General features: G+C 32.2%; 2 non-coding genes across 2 annotated transcripts; one reads left to right on the top strand and one right to left on the bottom strand.

The window, feature by feature from the left end:
- Positions 1–2,973: 2,973 nt before the first annotated feature.
- TRNAC-GCA (transfer RNA cysteine (anticodon GCA)) lies at positions 2,974–3,044 on the top strand. The gene has a single exon. It is a non-coding gene; the product is annotated as a tRNA-Cys (tRNA).
- A 4,762-nt stretch (positions 3,045–7,806) lies between these two features.
- Positions 7,807–7,878, bottom strand: TRNAN-GUU (transfer RNA asparagine (anticodon GUU)). The gene has a single exon. It is a non-coding gene; the product is annotated as a tRNA-Asn (tRNA).
- Positions 7,879–8,628: the final 750 nt, after the last annotated feature.

Below are 8,628 nucleotides of genomic sequence, written 5' to 3'. Positions count from 1 at the left end.
ATGTTGGAGTTAGTGACAGTTAATTTGTGAATTTTTCCAACAACCCCTATGAGGGTTAATGGTGAATCTGGCTAGAGATGAATGAAGAAATGTACCTGCCAAATGTATAGGAAGCAAGATAATTGCATGGTTTTTTTCTCATATTAAAGAGAAGAGAAAGGAGGTCCTTAAATAGCAAGGGAAAGGTTCCACCGATCCATTGAAAGGTGTTACAAATTCATTTGATGCATACAACCAAGAAAGGCTTCAAAACCCTTAGAAACCTTCCATTTTGGGATTTGTGTTGTATGGAGAAATTTGAGAAGCCAAACCACTAAAATCATGTGCAATGTCAAAATGTGTATGTTGAATGGTGAATAGTTTGGTAGGTTGTTAATAAAGTTTGCAAATTAATGCCCAAAAACCTTGTTTGGAGAGCTAATTGCAAAGGGCTACTAGGAAGTAACCAGCCAATTTAGAAATCGATAGAGAAAGGGATTTTGGGTTTGTTTTAATTGTTCATTCTAGATCAAAACCAAGTTTTTTAGACTTTATTGAACTTCTTTTAAGACCTTGAAAAGAAAGGAGCAAGTTCAAGCAATTAAGGATAGAGAAACCATGTTGGGAAAAGAAGGTAATTTTTGGGTATTGTAAAGGGCCTCATTATAAAGTTGAGAAAAGTGTGTTAGGTGGAGTTTGGTGATGACCAAAGGATTCAATTAGACCTGTCAAGAAACTTAGAACTAAGTTTGTGAAGTTTCTTTTGATTTCACATCACATTATCAAGAGTTTCAAAGTGACAAATCTAGTTACCAATAGATAATATTCATCATAGAAGAGATGACTGTGATTTATTATGGAAATGTAGTGATAATAACTAATAGTGTAGACATGTGATGAAACTATATGTCTTACCATTGCCTATTCTCAGAATTTTAATTTTCTTTCCTGAAGAGTTTTTTGTAATTTCTTTGAATTCCTTAAACTTTCTAAGGATCTCTTTTGATTCCTTGCACTATAGGAGGTATATCCAAGTCATCCTAGATAAGTTATCAACAAATATTACATAGTACAAAAATCATAGTAAGGAGGGTACAAACATGGGTCTACATAAAATCAAAGTAGACTAATTCTAACGTAGCTTTAGTTCTACTCAAATAATCAGGAAAAGAACTCTAGATGTTTTCTCCCAAGGCACACACTTTACATGACTCACTATGATTGATTTAGATTAGGCAATCTAGTTACAATAATATCCATAGAAGTTAGGGCATGAAAGTGGATATGGCCTAAACTTTGATGCCAAATCTCATTTGAGTCAGAGGTCTCATGAATAAGAGCTTGGATTGTCTTAGTGCAAAGTTCTTATAGAAGTCATTTTCTCATGCCTATAGTTTGAGCCTTATTTATAGTTGAATTCTTTGGTTGTGCTAGGACTTCACCCTCCATGAATATAACTTTTTATCCTTAATCTTCAAGAGTTGATATAGATATTAGATTTCTTTAGTTTCTTGGCCCATGATAGTACACTAGAGAGTTGAATAGAGTTCCTTGACTTCAATTTGATGGTGCAAGTTCTAAACCCTTTTATGAAATGTACAAAATCATCCCCAATTGCAACTTCCTCATCTGATTGTACTTGCATGGTTTCTAGATTGTCTCAATACCTTGTGATGTGCCTTGATGATCCACTATCAATTATCTATGTGTTGGATTTGTTTGATACTTAACTGGACGATGCTCAAAATCTTGTAATTTTGTTCAGTCAAGGAAATTTGTTATACATTGTCCATATTGATCGCATTTAGAGCATTGGATTTTAGATAGGGCTTTCTTCTATTTAGATGATCCCTTTCTATAAAATTTTAGTGTCCTTTTGAAGTTCTTCTTCTTGCCTTTCTTATGAGAGTTGGTGTTAAGAATATGAATGTCTTCATCTATAGGTTTATGTTTTCCTTTAGTCATTTGTCTTGACTCTTCTTACAGACAGTCAAATCTTAATCGATCCAATTTTTGAAGTTTAGGTCTCACACTAATACTCTATACAAATGACTCCCATGAATTTGGTAGGCCACCTAAGGCTATTAGGGAAAACTATTTGTTATCAATTTTGTATCCAACAAATGACAGTTGATCCTTGAGTCTGGTTATTCTCATGAAGAATGCATTTATAGATTCTCCCTTAATCATGCTTTATATGATTCATTTGTCTCTTGAAAGCAAGCATATTGCTAGTGTTGTTTATTACAAATGCACTTTTGAGGTCTTTGAACATGCGGTATGCAGTTTCATGTTTTGGTAATATAGGTACTATGTGGTCTCAAACTACATCCACTATAATTTTTGTGGCTTTCCCATTGCTCTCGATCCACTGACTCTTCTCTGGATCATCTCTTGGTTCTTCCTTTTCTCCTTTCACAAATTATTCTATCTTGTCCTCTTGCAGCGACATCATTATTCAAAGCTTCCAAGATACAAAGTTATCAACACTTGCAAGATTGTCTTTGAATCTTATCATGTTCGGCATTTTGAAGAATGATATGTGGCTGCAATATCAAAGTATCTCATGTCTCTAACTTAATAGGGTCTTCCTTACCTAGGCTTTGATACCATGTAAGTGTTTACTAAGTTTATATCATATTTATAGAATGTATTTCTTTTAATTCAGAATCTTACTATTTTGAATATTGATATGTTGCAGATTCAAACTTCAATGTCTATGGATCTGATTTGCTGCAGAATTTTATATATATGTGCACTGTTGTATCAGAGATAAAGCAATGCTTTCAATTATTGAACTGTTATTGCTCTCCAGATCTTGCTTTGTATTTATTGATTTTGATAATGCAAGAATGAATTCACTTCGTATATATAATTCATGATGAAGTACTTGGGTGAATGGTATTAACACGACCATTCACCACTGCTTACATATCATCTCCGATAAATAAAGCAAAATAGAGTTTTACCTTAGGATAAACTAGATATGGGGATGGCGACATAGCCAAGTGGTAAGGCAGGGGACTGCAAATCCTCGATCCCCAGTTCAAATCTGGGTGTCGCCTTGGTAGTCTAAACAAATACAAAAGTCTCTATTTGTATCCATGTCTTTTGGAGACAACTTGTGTAGCTTCAGGTGCTATTGCTAATATAGCAAATAAAATTGAATTTTATCGTTAATGTCTGATCTGATAGGTAGTTTATAGTAATTAGTTACAATAAAAAAATTTGAGAAGCCTCTACTATCGACTCATCCTTTCATAATAGGAAGGTAGAAGATTCCCACTTTGCACTATTTTGAATAGTTCCATTATCATCAAGAATCAATAATGATATTATTATTTGTTTTTTTTTACTTTTTTTTAAGTTTTTAAAAAGAGAGGGATTCGTATGGATATAGTCGGTATCGCTTGGGCTGCTCTAATGGTAGTTTTTACTTTTTCTCTTTCACTCGTAGTATGGGGTAGAAGTGGAATTTAATAGAATTTGAATAGTCCTTCTGTGTTTAATCGTTCTGTTAAAAACAAATAAACAATGATTATTACGATGATTAAATCATTACTATCATTAATTATTTATCTATCGTTAAATTAAATTATCAACGAGATGATTTATAATATCAAATTGATCATGTTAGAAATAAAATTCTACTTCATATTTAGAAAATATGAAGTAGAGTTTTATATAGCGAACCATACTATTTTTCACTATACATCTGTTAAAGCATATGGAGCATTATTGCTCTGTCTTTTCCATATCAATTTTTTGCCTTTACGATATACAATTTTGTATATTACTATGGAATAGTAAACAATGCGTATTCGTATTATCAATATTTTTGAAAATATTATTCAAATCAAAATAACACCTATGTTTTTATTTACATCAATTTTTCCAGAGATATGTAAGAAATTATGTCTAGTTCCCACGAGACAAATTATAATTTAGATCTACTTATCCAAAATCTGTATATAAGTGGTATAAACGAAAAAAAATTTGTAACTACTTCTTCTCAAAAAAATCTACTGACCGCTATAACTTTTTTATAGTGATGATTTAGACTAATTCTAGATTCTAAGTAATCACTCTAGTTCACTTTGAGGCTTCGTTTGCGCGTAAATGACGATTAGAAAAGCAGTGGGCACTGCAATGAATAATAGAATAGCAATAAATGCAAGGTTATTTACTTCCATGATTGATTTTCGCTTCGTTTTAAAATAACTCGAGATTTGATCTCATAGAGTATCTCTTTTTTTTGTAAAAAAAAAATTTCATTAATGTTTGTCTCAATCAAATATTTCTTTTTTATGTTAATGTCTATTATATATTAGAACAGGATCTATCTATATAGAGATAGATGGTTTTGATAATAGTCAAAAACCAAAAAGGGTCTAGTAAAAAATTGATGAGCAAACAAAAATATGAGAGATGAACGCAGAGCGTAAATCTATACACGGTATTCTTCCTAACACAGATCTATCTTACTACGCCTTTTTTATTTCTCAAGGAAAAAAAGATTGCAGATCTAATAATTCGGCGAATCCACACACAAAATGTGTAAAAAAGATGTCAAATCTATTCTAGTCTACTCTATTTCCCTTTTTTGCTCTTGTTTGGGGTAGGAATTGCTCAAACAATTGTTCAATTTATTGAATCGGGACTAATTTCAATTAGTACGTATTACTTATAAAACTAAATAAAAATGAGAAGTAAGTGAACCTAACCCATTGACTGATTAATAATATAAGTTATTCTTATATTGAAAATTGAGGTAGATTTTGAAAGTGAACCTTCATGAAATTATTCAAATACTCTCATATTTGGTTGTTAATTGGATATTCTGTCGAATGATTTTTTTTCTTTCAAAAAAAAAAACAAAAAATGGATATGTAAGTCTGAATTCTAGATGGAAGTATTTTCCTTTTATCTTTAAAAGCATAATTCGATTATGATGTACCAAACATTCTTACTATGTTTGTACAAGACATTTTATTTTGGTCATTCTACCAGTGGAAAATAGATTGGAATTGAGATAAAAAAAAGATAAGAAAAAAAGAAAATAGAAACAACTTCGAATTATCATGCATTTACTATATATAAGTAATTCGGTTTCAATATAAAATCCGTGCCAATAAGGAATCTTCGAAACCCGATTTATTGAAAGGGATGATGGATGAAAAATTGTCCATAAATATTTCAATATAAAACAGTGTATACCCTTTGATTCTATCGAATAGGGTGTTCGGAAAAGGTTGAAATAGTTAAATAGGAGGATTACTATGACTATAGCCCTTGGAAAGTCTTCCAAAGAGGAACAAACTTTATTTGATATTATGGATGATTGGCTACGCAGAGACCGTTTTGTTTTTGTGGGTTGGTCTGGTTTATTGCTTTTTCCTTGTGCTTATTTTGCACTAGGCGGATGGTTCATGGGCACAACTTTTGTGACTTCGTGGTATACTCACGGGTTGGCCAGTTCCTATTTGGAAGGTTGTAATTTTTTAACTGCTGCAGTTTCTACGCCTGCTAATAGTTTGGCACATTCTTTGCTACTATTATGGGGTCCTGAAGCACAAGGAGATTTTACTCGTTGGTGTCAATTAGGTGGTCTATGGACTTTCGTTGCTCTTCATGGTGCTTTTGGTCTAATAGGCTTTATGTTACGCCAATTTGAACTTGCTCGATCTGTGCAATTACGACCTTATAATGCAATTGCGTTCTCTGCTCCGATTGCTGTTTTTGTTTCCGTATTCTTGATCTATCCATTAGGTCAGTCTGGTTGGTTTTTTGCACCTAGTTTTGGCGTAGCAGCTATTTTCCGATTTATCCTCTTTTTCCAAGGTTTTCATAATTGGACCTTGAATCCATTTCATATGATGGGAGTTGTCGGAGTATTGGGTGCTGCTCTTCTATGTGCTATTCACGGTGCTACCGTAGAAAATACTTTATTTGAAGACGGTGATGGTGCAAATACATTCCGTGCTTTTAACCCAACTCAAGCCGAAGAGACTTATTCTATGGTCACTGCGAACCGTTTCTGGTCCCAAATTTTTGGGGTTGCTTTTTCCAATAAACGTTGGTTACATTTCTTCATGTTATTTGTGTCGGTGACCGATTTATGGATGAGTGCCATTGGAGTAGTTGGCCTAGCTCTAAACTTACGTGCTTATGATTTTGTTTCCCAGGAGATTCGTGCAGAAGTGATAAAAAAATTTGCAGAATCATTTGATTCTCTTTTTTTTATTACCTTCCTCGTGTATGTATAAGATTGAATATATTCGATTGATATAAAGAATAACTAATCCTTAACTTCGCGAGGAATCCTTACTCAGTGGTTATTATAGTATGCAATATAGTATATAAATTGTAAATCATTCATTTTTCTTTTTTTTTTTCTTTTTTTTTTTAAGTTCAGTTATGAAAGAGTTAAAAATAAAGTGAAAAATAAAAAATAAAACCATCTAATTTAAATCGTTCTGAATAGTCATGAGATGCTCATCTTAGGGTAATCTTTTTGTCGACGGATGCCTTCTTTTTTACACTCGTAGTTTCTGAAGAATGAAAACTTACTATGTAGCATCTACGTTAAGAATAAAAGTACACGTCAATCTGACCCTAAAAACTACCCGTAATAATTCATTTGTAAAAGTTATTTATTGTATTGGGGTGGTGTAGTGTGTTAATTCAATCAAACAATTGAGTTTGTTTCTTACTTTGCTTTACCTTAATTCAATTCAAATTTTTGGTAAAAGTGATGTCTTAGTCCAAGTGGGAATAACAATCTTTTTTTCACATGTCTATAGAGTTTTTATAAATAGAAACAAACATCTCTAAAAAAGATATTGTATGTAATAATTTATCAAACGAATCGCACTCCTTCATATACATCGGGGGTCCATTGATGAAAAGGAACTAAAGAAAGTTTGAATGCAATTCCTACCGTTACAGATAGAAGTGCAATCCAAATTCCTGGAGAGTTATACATTTGTGTATTTATAAGACCATTGGCTATTTCTTGAATTTCAATCTCACCTCCAGTAGATATTGATGATATTCTTTTCTATATTTTGTATATTAATATCTATATTAATATATTTATTTATTTTCATAATATAAATAATGAAAATTCTAACAATAGAAAACTAGAATGTTATATTGAAGTTGTGCTCTTTATCAGCATTGATGTTTATAACATCATCCTATTTCAATATCGTTCCCTAAATAATATTTTTTATAGATTGTTAAAATTCAGTTATTTCATCAACTCGTTTACGTTTACATAGAACAATATAGAGATAGATAAAAAATAAATGAAAGATTATGAAATAATTGATTGAAATGCTTGCTTAAAAACGAAAGACTACGATCGCTAATATGAAGTCCATTTTCATACTTTACCACTTCCTGATAATTCATTTCAAATCCTCGAGCAGATCGAATAAGATTTCACATATCCTATCAACTAGCCCATGATTCAAAGGTTATACAGTCTACATAAGGTATAAAGATGAAAAGGCCAAGGACCTTCTCTTGATCGAAATCAATTCTCTCGAATTGATGAATATAGCTCGCTCATAATTTGAAATAAATGAGCGAGCTAACCCTGGGTTTTAGATTATTCCCAATCTACACAAAGATGTTGGTAACATTGCTAAAATTATCAATGAAGTTCTAATTAATAGTTGAAAAAAAGAATGTGTCGGAGCGAAGAGAGGTTTACTCCAATTCAGCTAAATTGGGCAAATTTTGAACTCTTTTTATGGTGGACCTTACTTATAATTATGGAACCAAGTGCTTGAAGAAAAAAAGAAAAAGAAAAAAAGAGCTCTCCTCAAATAGGATTTGAACCTACGACCAATCGGTTAACAGCCGACCGCTCTACCACTGAGCTACTGAGGAATAACGAAGGTATGATAGCACTTAAAACTACAATTTGTGAGTAAATAACCCTAATTTGAATAAGCAAGCGTCTTAATGAGTAAGAGCCCTTGGTTCTTTTCTTACCAATACGCCGTGCAAGCCCGGTGCCAATGAGAAAGAGTTCTAGGTCATACAAAAAAAACTGTCTTATAGAATGGGATCTTAAATATCTGAATAAATCAAAGCTTCACTATAAACATAGCTCTTGGTATTCGCAGTTCTCTTAATAGTTCGAGAGCAGCCGTAGTCATTTTACTATTAACTCATCATAGGTTAGTTAGCATTTAGCAAACGCTAAAGCAGATCAGTATATATTGCACCAATTCATTATTGTGCATTATTCACGTATAATACTTGCGTGATTGATAATATTAAGAGGCCAAATAAGGATCGGCATCTTCAGTCATGCCAATAATCATATGAAATTAATTTGAACTTTCCACAAATGAAATATATTGTGGGCATCGGTCACTTTTCAAAAATCAATATCAGATCATATTGATATAGGCCTATATGTATATATACATATTAATATGCAAGACATATTGATATGCATATATGCATATGGAAGTTCAGATTTATTACTCACAAAGATTGTCTGACCAAGCTACATAGTTTAACAGCAATGTTTTTCTTCGAATGTTTAAAAAAGTCCTTAAAAGGGGACAACTGGTGGTGGTTCATTAATATAATATGTCTATTAGGTAATGTCTTATTGATGCACTGATG

The sequence above is a fragment of the Cupressus sempervirens genome, chromosome 3, assembly GCF_028749045.1.
Source record: "Cupressus sempervirens isolate cs-2001-9-10 chromosome 3, ASM2874904v1, whole genome shotgun sequence".
NCBI classification, from domain to species: domain Eukaryota; kingdom Viridiplantae; phylum Streptophyta; class Pinopsida; order Cupressales; family Cupressaceae; genus Cupressus; species Cupressus sempervirens.
The sequence above is the reverse complement of the archived record's forward strand: the minus strand, read 5'-3'. Positions and strand labels throughout refer to the sequence as shown.